This window comes from Giraffa tippelskirchi, chromosome 2 (assembly GCF_054371585.1).
Source record: "Giraffa tippelskirchi isolate mGirTip1 chromosome 2, T2T-mGirTip1v1.2.pri, whole genome shotgun sequence".
Taxonomy (NCBI): domain Eukaryota; kingdom Metazoa; phylum Chordata; class Mammalia; order Artiodactyla; family Giraffidae; genus Giraffa; species Giraffa tippelskirchi.
In genome coordinates, this window is record NC_137276.1 from 18678568 (window position 1) to 18695441 (window position 16874).

At 43.3% G+C, this 16874-nt stretch overlaps 1 pseudogene across 1 annotated transcript in view; it reads left to right on the forward strand.

Annotated features, from left to right (window-relative positions):
- Positions 1–12134: 12134 nt before the first annotated feature.
- Positions 12135–16874, forward strand: part of LOC145539513 (guanylate cyclase 2G-like) — a 63250-nt pseudogene continuing 58510 nt past the window's right edge. The window contains exons 1-3 of the transcript XR_014077869.1: positions 12135–12518; positions 13794–14131; positions 16085–16194. The product of XR_014077869.1 is annotated as a guanylate cyclase 2G-like (transcript). The remainder of the gene's footprint in view (positions 12519–13793; positions 14132–16084; positions 16195–16874) is intronic.

A 16874-nucleotide genomic window follows, 5' to 3' on the forward strand; every position in this document is an offset into this window, starting at 1 on the left:
ATGGCACTCAGAGTACACCTTCAGGTGAGCGCTCTTAGGTTCCCAGGCCAGGTCCATTCTGAAGGCCTTTGAGATGATTGTGAATATTGTTGAGCACTTCTCATGGGGCCCCGCTGGGCTGAACTGTCTGCAGTACCTCATTTCATCTTACAGCAGTCTGATGAAGAAGTTATTATCATTTTGCAGAAGAGGGAAGGCTAAGGGAGGTCAAGTTAGCTCACCCAAGGCACGGGGCTAAGAGTTGGCAGAGTCTTAAAGGCAGATTTTGAGTTCAGGTAGTCCTGAGTCCATAATCCAAGTACATTGATTAAGGATGACTCATTCCATGTACTCATTCCATGGTGTTGGAGAAGACTCTTGAGAGTCCCTTGGACTGCAAGGAGATCCAACCAGTCCATCCTAAAGGAAATCAGTCCTGAATGTCCATTGGAAGGACTGATGTTGAAGCTGAAACTCCAATACTTTGGCCACCTCATGCAAAGAGTTGACTCATTTGAAAAGACCCTGATGCTGGGAAAGATTGAGGGCAGGAGGAGAAGGGGACGACAGAGGATGAGATGGTTGGATGGCATCACCGACGCAATGGACACGGGTTTGGGTAGACTCCAGGAGTTGGTGAGGGGTGAGGGAGTTGGTGAGGGACTGGGAGGCCTGACATGCTGCAGTCCATGGGGTCGCAAAGAGTCGGACACGACTGAGCAATTGAGCTGAACTGAACTGAACTGATTTCATGTACCTTGTGCAGTCTCATTTATTTATACACGCATTCCTCTTGGGAACTCTGATTGGTGTCTCAAAGAGAATCAAGCACTGTTGGCCTAGGAAAGGAGAGCCTGATGGCCACCATCAGGAAGGAGAACCTGATGGCCTGGGTGGAACAATGGCTCCCTTCCCCCTCCTCTGAAGGGCTTCCCACCAGCCTGGACATGCTCTGAGGCTGAGTTCACTTCCCACACAGAGCCTTGCTTCACTCAGCCGAAGGTAGGCTGGGCTGGTGCTGGGTAGGGGCCTGTCAGTGGGTCACGTCTTTCGGTTGTGCAATCCCCAGCTCTTTCTGCTTTGTTGTCTGCTGTGCTGGGATTGGCCACAGTGCTTTTCTGGGCCCCACTGTCAACCACATGGGAGAAACTGACCCCAAGGCTCAGCATCTGGAGGAGCTTGTTTTGCTCAATTAGAGTTTCTGACAGCAACAGCTTGGGCACCTGGGCTCATGAGGCCACTGGCTCATTCTTTGTGGGAAGGAGGTGTTACTTAAGCATGAACACTTGATCGATAAGAACGGTGTTTGCACAGATTGCAATGAAAAGCTTGCCTCCCTCCCCCATACAACCCTCAGGGTGCGGATTGCCTTGCAAGTTTGGATCTGAGCTTCCCAACTGGCAAACCATAGCATGCTGGTACACACTGTATAGCCCCACCTAGGGGATTCAGTACGTCATATAAATACTATTATTCTCAGGGTCATGTCAGCAAGGTTGGAACACAGTGACACAGACAACTTGCTCCTTTATGAGAAAGAGCAATTAAGAGTCAGATGAACAGTGAAAAGGTCCTTAGAGAGGCTCTGGCTCTGAATTCCCAGAACCAACAGCCCGATAGGAAACATCTCTATTTCCCAGCTGATTAGATGCGTAGCTAAGAGTGAAGGTTCAGACGTGGACTGTCCAATACTGTAAGCAGTCTCTACAGGTGGTGACTGAGTACTTGAAATGAAGCAAGTCTGCATTAAGATGTGCTTAAGTACAAAATACACCAAATTTCGGAGACTTAGTATGAAGCAAATAACATACAATCTCAAATTTTAAAATATGGCATATGTGTTGAATTGATAACATTTTGAATAAACTAAATAATCAATCTTATTTGCTTCTTTTAATTTTAAAATATTTCTTCTGGGAATTTTAACATTACCTAAGTGGCTCAAGCTCTATTTTTCTTGGACACTAATTTAGACCAAAGATCCTCTGGCTTAATGCCTATAGGATATAAGCAAAAAGAGGTATTACCTGGTGTTAGCAGTGAACACATTATACCTGCTCTGGGTATTCTTAAAGACAGTCAAGTCTTTTATTTGTTCCTCTGGGTTCCATAGCAGCATCAGTTTGTTTCTTTGCGTTTACATAGCATTCATTCAACAGAAGTCATGATCTTCTTGACTGATACAATAGTTCCTTATTCAGTTCAGTTCAGTTCAGTTCAGTCACTCAGTCATGTCCGACTCTTTGTGACCCATGAATTGCAGCACGCCAGGCCTCTCTGTCCATCACCAACTCCCGGAGTCTACCCAAACCCATGTCCATCGAGTCGGTGATGCCATCCAACCATCTCATCCTCTGTCGTCCCCTTCTTCTCCTGCCCCCAATCCTACTCAGCATCCTTATTATAAAACTGCTATTATTACACAAATCTCTGTATAAAATGGATAACTGACAAGGACCTACTGTACAGCACAGGTGTGTGTGTATGTGAAAGTCGCTCAGTTGAGTCCGACTCTTTGCGACCCCATGGACTATACAGTCCATGGAATTCTCCAGGCCAGAATACTGGAGTGGGTAGCCTTTCCCTTCTCCAGGGGATCTTCCCAATCCAGGGGTTGAACCCAGGTCTCACGCATTGTAGGCAGACCCTTTACCAGCTGAGCCACCAGAGAAGCCCATAGCACAGGTAACTCTACTCAATATCATGTACAACCTAAATGGAGAAAAAATTTTGAAAAAAGAATAGATACTTGTATATGTCTAACTGAATCGCTTTGCTGTACACCTGAAACTATTACAACATGGTTAACCAATTATGTTGCAATATAAAATAAAAAGTTAAAAAAAACCTATTACTTCACCTAATCCTCTCATGAGCTCATCATGGTAATTAAAAATGAGGAAACTAAAGTGAAAGTGAAAGTGAAATCGCTCAGTCGTGTCCAACTCTTTGCGACCCCCATGGACTGTAGCCTACCAGACTCCTCCATCCACGGAATTCTCCAGGCAAGAATACTGGAGTGGGTTGCCGTTTCCTTCCCTAGGGGTCTTCCCAACACAAGGATCGAACCAAGGTCTCCCGCCTTGCTTTACCCTCTGAGCCTCCAGGGAAGCCGAGGAAACTAAGGTTCATTTTAAATCAAATTAAACTAAGGTTCAGACTTAAATTGAAGAAAGTGGGGAAAACCACTAGACCATTCAGGTATGACCTAAATCAAATCCCTTACGATTATACAGTGGAAGTGAGAAACAGATTTAAGGGACTAGATCTGATAGAGTGCCTGATGAACTATGGACGGAGGTTCATGACATTGTACAGGAGACAGGGATCAAGACAATCCCCAAGAAAAAGAAATACAAAAAAGCAAAATGGTTGTCTGAGGAGGCCTTACAAATAGCTGTGAAAAGAAAAGAACTGAAAAGCAAAGGAGAAAAGGAAAGATATATCCATTTGAATGCAGAGTTTCAAAGAATATCAAGGAGAGATAAGAAAGCCTTCCTCAGCCATCAATGCGAAGAAATAGAGGAAAACAACAGAATGGGAAAGACTAGAGATCTCTTCAAGAAAATTAGAGATACCAAGGGAATATTTCATGCAAAGATGGACTCAATAGAGGACAGAAATTGTATGGACCCAACAGAAACAGAAAATATTAAGAAGAGGAGGCAAGAATACACAGAACTATACAAGAAAGATCTTCACGACCCAGATAATCATGATGGTGTGATCACTCACACTCACCTAGAGCCAGACATCCTGGAATGTGATGTCAAGTGGGTCTTAGGAAGCATCACTACAAACAAAGCTAGTGGAGGTGATGGAATTCCAGTTGAGCTATTTCAAATCCTCAAAGATGATGCTGTGAAAGTGCTGCACTCAATATGCCAGCAAATTTGGAAAACTCAACAGTGGCCCCAAGACTAGAAAAGATCAGTTTTCATTCCAATCCCAAAGAAAGTCAATGCCAAAGAATGCTCAAACTACTGCACAATTGCACTCATCTCAGTTCAGTTCAGTTCAGTCCCTCAGTCGTGTCCGACTCTCTGCGACCTCATGAATTGCAGCACACCAGGCCTCTCTGTTCACCACCAACTCCCGGAGTCTACCCAAACCCATGTCCATCGAGTCGGTGATGCCATCCAACCATCTCATCCTCTGTCATCCCCTTCTTCTCCTGCCCCCAATCCTACCCAGCATTACGTTCTTTTCCAATGAGTCAACTCTTTGCATGAGGTGGCCAAAGTATTGGAGTTTCAGCCTCAACATCAGTCCTTCCAATGAACACCCAGGATTGACCTCCTTTAGGATGGATTGATTGGATCTTCTTCCAGTCCAAGGGATTCTCAAGAGTCTTCTGCAACAGCACAGTTCAAAAGCATCAATTCTGTGGCACTCAGCTTTCTTCACCGTCCAACTCTCACATCCATATATGACCACTGGAAAAACCATAGCCTTGCCTAGATGGACTTTTGTTGGCAAAGTAATGTCTCTGCTTTTAAATATGCTATCTAGTTTGGCCGCAGAAATAGATGTTTTTCTCACTCATCTCACATGCTAGTAAAGTAATGCTCAACATTCTCCAAGCCAGGCTTCAGCAATATGTGAACCGTGAACTTCCATACCTTCAAGCTGGTTTTAGAAAAGGCAGAGGAACCAGAGATCAAATTGCCAACATCTGTTGGATCATCAAAAAAGCAAGAGAGTTCCAGAAAAACATCTACTTCTGCATTATTGACTATGCCAAAGCCTTTGACTGTGTGGATCACAATAAACTGTGGAAAATTCTGAAAGAGCTGGGAATATCAGACCACCTGACCTGCCTCTTGAGAAACTTGTATGCAGGTCAGGAAGCAACAGTTAGAACTGGACATGGAACCACAGACTGATTCCAAATAGGAAAAGAAGTACGTCAAGGCTGTATATTGTCACCCTGATTATTTAACTTATATGTAGAGTACATCATGAGACACATTGGGCTGGATGATGCACAAGCTGGAATTAAGATTGCCAGGAGAAATATCAATAACCTCAGATATGCGGATATCACCACCCTTATGGCAGAAAGTGAAGAAGAAGTAAAGAGCCTCTTGATGAAAGTGAAAGAGGAGAGTGAAAATGTTGGCTTAAAGCTCAACATTCAGAAAACTAAGATCATGGCATCTGGTCCCATCACTTGATGGCAAATAGATGGGGAAACAGTGGAAAGAGTGGCTGACTTTATTTTTTGAGCTCCCAAATCCCTGAAGATGGTGACTGCAGCCATGAAATTAAAAGATGCTTCCTCCTTGGAAGGAAAGTTATGACCAACCTAGACAGCATATTAAAAGGCAGAGACATTACCTTGTCAACAAAGGTCTGTCTAGTCAAGGCTATGGCTTTTCCAGTAGTCATGTATGGATATGAGAGTTGGACTATAAAGAAAGCTGAGCACCAAAGGATGGATACTTCTGAACTCGGTGTTGGAGAAGACTCTTGAGAGTCCCTTGGACTGCCAGCAGATCCAACCAGTCCATCCTAAAGGAGATTAGTCCTGGGTGTTCATTGGAAGGACTGATGTTGAAGCTGAAATTCCAATACTTTGGCCACCTGATGCAAAGAACTGACTCATTTGAAAAGACCCTGATGCTGGGAACGATTGAGGGCAGGAAGAGAAGGGGACGACGGAGGATGAGATGGCTGGATAGCATCATCGACTCGATGGCCATGGGTTTGGGTGGACTCTGGGAGTTCATGATGGACAGGGAGGCCTGGCGTGCTGCAGTTCATGAGGTCGCAAAGAGTTGGACACGACTGAGCGACTGAACAGAACTGAAGGTTCATATAGTATAAAACATCCCAGCCAGCCTAAGTCTTATTCCAAAAACTTGTGCTCTCAACATTTCTGCTACACTGCCTCTTACAGAGGGTGTGGAGAAATCTCAGACAAGAGCATCAGTACTCTGGGTGGGGCATCTTACGGTTGTCCCCTCGTCAAGGCTTTAAGGACAGTGTTCTCTGCTTTGCAGCCTTGGTTCCCTGGGCTCACAGAGTAGGAGAACAACACTGAGTGCGTGGCTAGGGAGCTGTTTGGGAGCTTTTAACACAAGCTGAACAGGAACGCCAGGAAGTGGGAGGGGTTCTGGTCTCTCCAGACCAGAAGCTGAAGAGGGTGGGGAGCCAGAGAGACATCCTGTTGGGTTTAGATGGCTGTGCACCAGAGAGAGATCGCCCAGATGACAAGCCAGGTGCTACCCAGGCCCCCGATCGGCTCAGATAGTGGAGCATGTCATTCTTATGGGTCAAAGGGGGTATAATCCCCAGAGAAAGATGAATTAAGGCAAGGACACATTCATTTTTAAAAATTAACAAATTAATTTTTAATTGGAGGATAATTGCATCACAAAGTTGTGTCAGTATCTGCTGTATACCAACGTGGATCAGCTATGTGTGCCTGCTAAGTTGCTTCAGTCATGTCCAACTCTTTGTGACCCTATGGACTGTACCCCGCTAGGCTCCTCTGTCCATGGGGTTCTCCAGGCAAGAATACTGGAGTGGGTTGCCATGCCCTTCTCCAGGGGATCTTCCCGACCTGGGGATCGAACCTGTGTCTCTTACATCCCCTGCATTGGCAGGAGGGTTCTTTACCACCAGTGCCACTTGGGAAGACCCAAACCTTTTCAGAAACAAGCAGCATGTTCTCATCAGAAAACCAAGGCCAGTGTCCCATCCTCGGCCTCTGGGGAGTAGTACATGCGCGATTACCTAAAGGAGAGGCTTTGGATTCAAGGAATTGCCTTTTGTTGCAACCTAAGAAACACATCTCCCCTTTATACAAAGTCAACCTTTACTCCACTGTCCTACAGCTCTTTAAATATTTACTTACCTGGAGATTCTTTTTACTTGACTTCATTACAACTATTTACAAGCACTGAGAACATAATAGGGAAGTTTGAAGTTCACACCCCAGCAGGTGAGAACAATTTTGACTTACACTTACTTGTAGGATGGTTGGTATCTGGTGGAATAGACCTTCAAGATAGGAACCCCTAAGCAAGACCCAGAAAAAAACTGTTGCATCACAAGCATGGAGTACTGGGTTAATTATGAATCCATTAGACTCCTAGGGTTTCAGGATAAGAAGCTGGTAAGGTGAGAAGTCTCTGCCTGCCAATGCAGGAGATGCGGGTTCCATCCCTGATCTGGGAAGATCCCACATGCAACAAAGCCCATGCACCACAACTATTGAGCCTGTGCTCTAAAGCCTTTACAAGAGAAGATACTGCAATGAGAAGTCCACGCACCACAACGAGACAGTAGGCCCCCCCCCCGCCCCCACTTGCCACAACTAGAGAAAAGCCTGAAGATTCAGCACAGCTTAAAAGAAAAAAAAAAAAAAAACTTTAAAATATGCTATAAAGCCTCTACAAATAAAACATCAAAAAAGAAAACGAAAATGGAGGCTCAGATCCAGTCTTATTCACTCCGGAAAGCCTTCTGGGATGCCCGCCTCTCCCTTCTCTTTCCCTCAAGGTGGGAAACTCCAGGCTCACTCTATTGTATTCTGAGTGGGCCAAACACCCTTTTCTCTTTCTCACCTTCTGGAGAAGTTACAACCCAGCCTTTCATTTTTTTTTCTAAACAGGATCAGGCCACAGATTTATAGACTGAAGGGAGGGAAGGGCAGGTAGAAAAAAGCCAGCCCCATCACCCTGGAAACAGCTAATCATATCTGAGCTTGCACGTGAACAGCTGGCCCTATGTCTGGTTTATGGCCCAGCTGGTCAGCAGTGAGGAAACTATAAATTAGGGAGAAAGAATCCTCCCTCAGTAACAATCTTTTCAGGAAAGAGAGATAAGATAAAACATCTGGGAATCAAAGTGCTAATACAGGGAACCAAGCTCTGCACCTCTGGGAGCCAAGCACATATTACTTCTATTTCAAAGCATCATGGGGTGAAACAACATGAACTCCCCTATGTAGCACCACAGCACTGGTAACTTACAAGCCTAAGAATCGCCTAGAAAAGGGCAGGGCTGAAGAAGCAAAGCGGACCACAGTGTGCCCTCTCCCGCAGCCGCAGTCCCTACAAATCCCCTTAGGCTGGTTTTAACCTCAGGCCTTGCCACTCTTGCCAATCAAACACTTGGTACAAACAGGGGAGGGCTGCTACCATGGCAACGGTTTCCAGATGATGCTCACCGTTACCCGACCCTCACGTCTCTGTCTCTTTTCTCTCCCTCTGAGGGCAATGGAGACACAGAAGGGACTGAGCTCATCACAGCATAAGCCAAGTGCAGAGAAGTGTAGGCCCAGACCAAAGTGAAGTTCTTCTGATGCAGAAATTCAGACAGTTTAATCCACTGTGATGTCACTCTGCAAATACAAGTCTGTAGGTTTATTTTTAATTAAAACTTTCACTTGTCTTCCTTATTGCAAAGACATGAAGATAAAAAAATATGAAAATTATGCAAAGAGAAGAAAAGACACCCCATAATTCCTAACACCTGGAGTTTTTATTGGCTTGATGCATATAATCTCTGTTATGCAACTTTATGTGCTTTTAAAAAAGGCAACAAAAGATGGAATACTGTTCATGTTGTTTTAAAGTCTGCTTCCTCTCTTAGTTGTGACTATCCTTCTGAGTCAATAAATGCACATTTAAAACATCATTTGTAATGAGTGCTCTCTCCTCAGTCATATGGGTTCACTCCATGTTCCTCTTCCATGCCCCTACTGTTGAACATGGAGGATGTATCTAATTTTTGACTGTCGAAAAAAAAAAAAGAACCATTGCGGGGACTTCCCTGGTGGTCCAATGGTTAAGACTTCACCTTCCAGTGCAGGGGATGTAGGTTCTATCCCTGGTCTGGGAGCTAAGATCCCACATGCCTCATAGCCAAAAAACCAAAACATAAAACAAAGCTATTTTGTAACAAGTTCAATAAAGACTTTAAAAATGGTCCACATCAAAAAAAAAATCTTAAAATCTTTTTAAAGATTGTTGTGGTTGTATCTTATCATATGCTCTCATATGCTCTTGTTTCTGTAGGATAAACCCCCCAAATTGGAATTTCTGAGTCAAAGGTGTATATGAGAACTGCTATCAGCAACATTCCTATGAGGAGTACATGTCTGTTTCTTAAATTCTCACCAACACTGAACGTCATTGGCATTTCCTCCTAGTTTTGACCATGCTCAATACAAAAATATTTATTATGATTAATAATAATTTGCATGCTTATTCCGGAGAAGGCAATGGCACCCCACTCCAGTACTCTTGCCTGGAAAATCCCATGGATGGAGGAGCCTGGTAGGCTACAGTCCATGGGGTCGCTAAGAGTCGGACACGACTGAGCGACTTCACTTTCACTTTTCCCTTTCATGCATTGGAGAAGGAAATGGCAACCCACTCCAGTGTTCTTGCCTGGAGAATCCCAGGGATGGCGGAGCCTGGTGGGCTGCTGTCTATGGGGTCACACAGAGTCAGACACGACTGAAGCAACTTAGCAGCAGCAGCAGCAGCATGCAACACTGTACTGAATCTGAGGATCCAAAAAAGAACACATGCAGTCATCCGCCTCAAGGTTTCTTCTGGGAAGGCAATCTATAATCCCAGAGAATCTCAAATTATCCAGAGTGGGAATACCCATTTTAAGAAGTTTGTATGTGATAGTGGGAGAGAGGGGACACAGAGTGTATCATATAATATTGTTCCCAGAATCCTGGTCTCAAGACCCTGACTTATGCAATGACATGCCCTTTAGCAATGCTTCTTTACAGAGTTCCTACTAAGTGTGGGGCACTGTGCTAAGTAGTTATGTCATCACACAACACCTTTACAACATCCTTTTGAAAGGGGTATTGTTCAGCTCTTTCTGAAGTTGACAAAACTCAGGCACAGATTTAACTGACTTACCCAAGCCTATTTATATCTGGTAAGCATTTGAGCCAAAAAGATTCATGGAATTCTGCATATGATTACAGCAAGGGAGTCCTTAGACTCAGACTTTAAAGAATTTAGACTTTAATCTTTAAGATGTAGCAAGTTGACACCAAGTTGTCCTAGCAGAGGCGAGAGAGAATCTGAAGTTCAGTGAAGAAGCAGTGACGATGAATTTGGTTCGGAGAAAAGCAACCCCACATAATCCAGGGGTTTTGAAATGCCCTCTGAAGCAGGTCAGAGCTAAAGCTCAGTAATCCCATGCTGGGAATTTGCTACTGAAGAAAATGAAGTAGTGAATAGTTATTGGTGATTCTTGCCCTCTCTCGTTTTAGACTGTCTCAGAGCTTCTCACACTAGTGTATTTAGGAGTATATGAGCATCTGTTGAATGCAGATTCCTAGAGTAAACTCAAGGCATCTGGTTCATAGGGTCTGGAGTGGAGGCCTAGAATTTGTCTTTTTAACCATCAGAAGAGGCTGATATAAGTGGTCCTCAGACCAAGCCTTGAGAACCATAGTGAGTCTTCTGTGTTAAAATACATGATCCTGGGATGAGTGGGAGATGCCAGAGCCTACCCTGCCAGTGTCCAAAAGAAAATCCATTTTAGTTGTATTTGAATTCTTTATGGAAACAATGACAGACTATTTTGTGGGGGGGGGGGTCCAAAATCACTGCAGATGGTGACTGCAGCCATTAAATTAAAAGACACTTGCTCTTTGGAAGAAAAGTTATGACCAACCTAGCCAGCATATTAAAAAGCAGAGACATTACTTTGCCAACAAAGGTCTGTCTAGTCAAAGCTTTGGTCTTTCCAGTAGTCATGTATGGATGTGAGAGTTGGACTATAAAGAAAGCTGAGTGTGGAAGAATTGATGCTTTTGAAATATGGTGTTGGAGAAGACTCTTGAGAGTCCCTTGGACTGCAAGGAGAGCCAACCAGTCCATCCTAAAGGAAATCAGTCCTGAATGTTCATTGGAAGGACTGATGTTGAAGCTGAAACTCCAATACTTTGGCCACCTGATGCAAAGAACTGACTCATTGGAAAAAGACCCTGATGCTGGGAAAGATTGAAGGTGGGAGCAGAAAGGGGACAACAGTGGATGAGATGGTTGGATGGTGTCACCAACTCAATGGACATGAGACTGAGTAAGCTCCAGGAGTTGGTGATGGACAGGGAAGCCTTGCGTGCTGCAGTACATGGGGTCTCAAAGAGTCGGACACGACTGAGTGACTGAGCTGAATTCTTTATACTGATATGCATTTACCTGATTGGTGGCTAGGTCATCTTCCCTGGGGATGATAATGGCTTCCCAAAAGTCTTATCATCCCTGTAATATTAATACTTCATATAATATGATTCTTTACAAGAGAAGTATTCATACTTCATATGTAATTCTTCAATAAAGAACTGTCCCCAGCTCTTTTCCTGATCTATGTAGAGGGAGAATTAGTATTTATTTACCAGTAACCTTCCCATGGTCTCTAGACCAAGGTGAGGGATGTAAACTGTGCCAGTTGTGAGTAAACTCTTTCATAACCACTCATCCTAGGAAAATTTCTTATAAGATGGATTCAGCAGGTGATAATAATGACCATTATTACACGATCAACATCATCAATCACCCCATCATCCTTCTCACCACCACCACCAATCATCTGACACTGACAAAGTGGCTCTCTTTGTCCAGATGTTGTACCAACCACTGGACTTGCATGATCTCTTTTAATCTTTGCTTTGTCAGCTGGAGACGATTTCATTAAATTTTACCCCCATTTTGTGGATATGGGGATGAAGCCATAGAGAAGGAAAGTAACATGTCCTAGACCATGTAACTACATGTGATGAAGTCAGAATTAAATCCTAGACCATCTGTCTACACTTGAGTGGCTCCCATGATTCATATTTTACTAGTGGATAAGGGCCTGGGGGTTGGAGATGATCCAGGGTTATGTGACTTGTCAAGAACCATGAAGTTGGACAGTGGTACCACTGGATCAATTACCAGGGCCACATCACCTTCCTGTCCCAGGCTCTTTCCTCAAGACTGCTGCTTCTAGATGTGTTAGAACAGTCTCTGGAAAGGGAAGAGTTTGGTTAATTAACAGCACTGAAGAGAATACAAGCTGTGGTCCTCAGGGAACTGTGCACTGTTATTTAAGCTCTGGGCACAAGTGGTCAGGAGGCTGAGCCTCTCAGAGTTCTGCAGTGATCCAGGTATTAGACACCATTCATGGCTCCCAGGACAGGTGCTGAGCCCTCAGTCAGATCTGAGCTCTGTTTGGGGGTTGCGTGCCATGTTGGCCACCCAACACTGGTTCTGATGCTCTTTGCCAGTGTGCTGATGACATGGCTTGAGGCTGCTAAACTCACTGTGGGTTTTCAGGCCCCTTGGAATATCTCCCATCCACTCAGTGTGCAAAGGTTGGGTGGTGGCCTCCAGATTGCCATGGACAAGATCACCTCTGAGCTGGTGGACTTTGGAAATTTCAGCTGGGAGTTTACTTAAACCAGCTCAACCTGTGGCGCCAAGAAGTCTCTTACTCTTTTCACCAGCCAGGTCCAGAAAGAAGAGATTTCTGCCTTGTTTGGACCAGCATGCCCAGAAGCCACAGAGGTAGAGTATACAGCCTTCTAAGAAAACTCTTGAGTTTCCATTGGAAAGGGTGATCTTAAAGATGATGGTATAGAGTTGAAAAATCTTTTGACTTGGATGGCATTATTATAAACAGTAACTGTGTCAAGTCTTGGGTATTATTTCTTTGAAATGTAACCAGACCATGCAATGAAAACAATTAACACTCTCTTTAAAGCAATCCTCACAAGTCAAGAATTGTTGGTTCACTCACTAACTTGTTGATGTTCACTAAAAAACTGTGGATTATTTGGGCTTGGTGTTGTTGGATATGAACTCATTATTCACACTAATGTTGTCAGCCATGTGGTTCAGACGAAATTGAACACGACTTTAAGTAGAAAAATATCTGGGTAGGTTTCCCTTTGGTGTGTATAACAGATTGCCATAAGCTAAGGCAAGAAAATGAGAGAAATGAATGATTTGTATTCATTTACCTCATGAGATTAGCTTTGTTAATGTCCTTGGGTATCTTGTGCTCTTAGAGGTGTAGATGCAAAGGCTGAATAGACAGTACAACGTTTGTGTTCAAAAATACTGCAGAACTATTATTAGTGGGTGCTACAGAGTTAAGTTTATATTTGAATTTGAATCTTAATCTCTCCTAGAATTCCCCATTTGACTAACAAAGCCTACCCATTCTTCAAAGTCAAGCTCAAAAGCCATGGAGCCTGTCTTTATCCCTCTACCCTCAATATTCACATCCTTAATACCCAAATTAGAAGCAATTTCTTACTTCTTTAAGTTCCCCTAAATCTATTGCCTATAAATGTTGAAGGGCATATTTAACTCTACAGTTATTTTTACATGTCTTAACTCCTGTAATAATTGATCTCAAGATCTTTTTAAGAGGAAGATCTCTGAAGTTTCCTGTAAATAGTAGGCTCATAGGGGAAAACGAATGAGAAATGAATAAGGAACACATTAAGAAAGACTAAAAAAAAGTAAGTAGCACCTATGAGTGTGGCCTCTGCTATCACACTACCTGAATTCCAAGGTTTACTGCTTGCTCATTTTGTAAGTTCTGTTTCTGTGCCCCCACATTTTCAGCTCTACAATGAGATGCTAGCTATTGCTACTATTTTCTGAGATTTTGCATCATCAAGTTGGACCTAAGACATTATCAATATTCCAAAAGAGAGGGTTCAGTATGACCCATAGACTCCCTGAATCCAAAGCTGAGGCAGATATTTTATAATGGAGTTGGACAGTGACAAAACTCAATTATGGAAAGACATCCGTTTGGTTACTTTCAAGGTTATTGGTTTGCTGGATTCTGAGTGGAACATCCCCATGTTCGACTTTGTTGGACAAACAGTGAAACTGGAGAACAACTTCTTGTATGACACCTATGTGAACCTCATGCCACGCATGCACCGAATCGGTAATGTCCTCCAGAAAAGCCTCCTCTACCTGGGCTAGAAACACATTGGCATGTTTGGAGGTCATTCCAGGACTTCCTCCTGGGATGGACTGGATGAGTTATGGAGGGTTGTAGAGAATGAACACAAATCCCATTTCCCCAACACCACCAATGTGAGATACACCAGTCTTGCTTCAAGAGAATCTTAGGAGCCGGTCATTGATTTCCAGGGGTAAGTAGGAAAGAATCTTCTGTTGCTTATGTTTAGAGAGGCAGATAGAGGAAAAAAATGATTGTTTGAAAAAAACTAAGAATTTTCATTTTTCTATGAATGTAAGAAGCTGACGAAAACAGGGTATATAATTAATGGTACATAAAAGCATCACTACCAACAAGAAAAATTTTGTCTACAGTGAAATTCTTGATGCTATAGTGTTTTGATGTAAATGGTAATTTCTGGAAGAACTTTCTAAGTAGGCTGGGTCTTGGACTTGGGTTGTCATTCAGAGCTAGGGCTCCGGAGACAGACAGTCCTAGGTTTGAAACCCATCTCTGACACTTTCTAGCTGTGTGCTCCAGAGCAAGTAGCTTAACCTCTCGGTGCCTCAGACATCTTATCTGTACGATGACAATCATCTTACCTATCTCATAGAACAGAGAGGATTAAATAAGGTCATGCCTGTAAAGTGCCAGACCAAGTAACTGATAAACATATCGTAGTAAATATTGTGGTAATACTTCTAAGACTCTACTTTCTAGCAGGAATTAGTAACTGACTCCTTTCTCTTCTTCAAATAAACTAAGCTCCTTCTGGCTTTAGGATTTGGGGACTTGCTGATCCCTTGGCCTGGAGTTCCACTCATAATTCCATCTCACCCCACCCAGTACTCTTTTCATAGATAGCTTCCTCTCATCCCTCCAGACTCAGCCCAGAGCCCATCCAATGTCCTCCAAGGGACCTTTCCTGACTACTTGATGTGGAGAAACTCCCCCTCCCCACATTAGTATCACAGCATTCTTTTCCCCCTTCATTCATTAGAATCTCTAATGACCTCTCTAACCTCTTTACTTGTGTATTGTCTGTCTGACTGTCAGCTCCCTGAGAACAAAGACTTTCTCTTTTGCTCACTGATGTATCCTTTGCTTAGCACATTGCCTGGCACCTAGCTGGAGCTCAGATAAATAGATTATAATTTATCTCATTTTAAAAATTAAATCACTAAAATAGATAACCAACGTGGACTTATTGTATAGCACAGAGAACTATACTCAATATTTTTTAAAACTTATAAGGGAAAAGTTATATATGTGTGTGTGTGCGCGTGTGTGTACATATATTTGAATCACTTTGCTGTACACCTGAAACTAACACAATATTGTAAATCAACTATATGTCAGTTAAAAATAAAAATTCTGAAGTGAAAGTATGCTCCAATATGAAAATAAAAACATAAAAGTAAATCATTGTTGTGCCCTCAGAATGCATGCTGATGTGTTTGGATGGGAAAAAAATACCATGGTCTACTCATTTTTTCCCCATCCCAACTCAGACAGTCTAAACTCTCCTGGTTTTAAGTTCTCTGTCAATCCAACCGACCTACAAGTCAGGTCTATTGTTCTGAGTCAATTAAATGGGGTCGCACAGAGTTGGACACGACTGAAGCGACTTAGCAGCAGCAGCAGCAGAGCACAGAAGTGGTCTCAAACTTTTTCCATTTGTGCTTTGGGAGAGAGCTGCAGCGAAGACTTTCGTTCCATGAGGTGAAAGCTGCTGGTTTGTATATGGCTGGCATGGCTCAAGAAGTACAGGCTCATACAGACCTGTGGCTATAACCCCAAATCCTAATTACATAAAAACGGGTGCTTAGTTGTGTAAATACACAAATGAGACCTAGAAGGACACACCAAATGGTAAACTGCTTGTGATTATGGATGACTTGTGTTTTGCTCCTTGTGTTTTTGGTTTTTTGTTATGTACATGTTAACTTTTAAAAAATAAATGTTATTTTAGAAAACCATGACAAAGAAGAAGTATAGGCTGAGGGAGCAGTTTAGGCATTCCTATTTCCTAAAGCATGCTCAAGGAAAGACAATGTTTATGTCTCATTTGCAGTGACTTCAGGCTAGACTTTATAACGTGTATATGTGTGCATGCCCATGTGCAGTTGGCTGTTTTGTCTTACAGTTATCATCTTAATCTGTAGCTCAGAAGATGCAAAGCTTATCCTGCTGGCTGCAGAGAACCTGGGACTCCACACAGGAGAATTCGTCTTCATCATTTTGCAGCAGCTGGAGGTGGGTGCCAATGACACCTCAGTGGCTCCGGTAGGCAGAGGTAACAAACACTCAGCACTTGCTAGGTGCCAGATGCGTTAGCTCACTGAATACTCAACCCTAGGAGGCAGCAACTCTTGCGTCCTTAACTGAAGATCAGGAGACTGAACGGAAAGAACCTACCCAGAGTTTGTTCACTCAGTTACTAGGACGGGGAGACTGGCCTTGAGCCAGGCTGCTGGCTCTGGAACCCGGCCCTCTGCAGTTTATATCAGCAAACACCAGCTGAGAAGAAACTGTCATTCCTACTGGGTTGCTGAGGCCTACCCTAACGGTCTCAAACTCAGAGTGTCCCAATTTCTTTTCTCCCATAGCCACCTCTGTTTGAGCCCCAATAAGTCCTGGGAAAACCAACAAGCTGGTCCAATGAGGCAATTCGTAGCTGGTTTGGTTCTTTTGGTAACAATAGGGACAGCTGACATGTACCACTATCCCACCATGAATACCAAGTTCTACATTATACCTGCATCAGGGCTAGGTTTTCCCAACAGCCCCTGAGGCAGATGGATAGTCCACGCATTGTTTACATGCACCATTGCATTGATATTTTCAACAGCCTTGTGATGTAGAGATTGTTAGCATTCCAACTCACAGATGAAAAAAATTGAGGCTTAGAGAAATAAGGAAACTTATCGAAGATC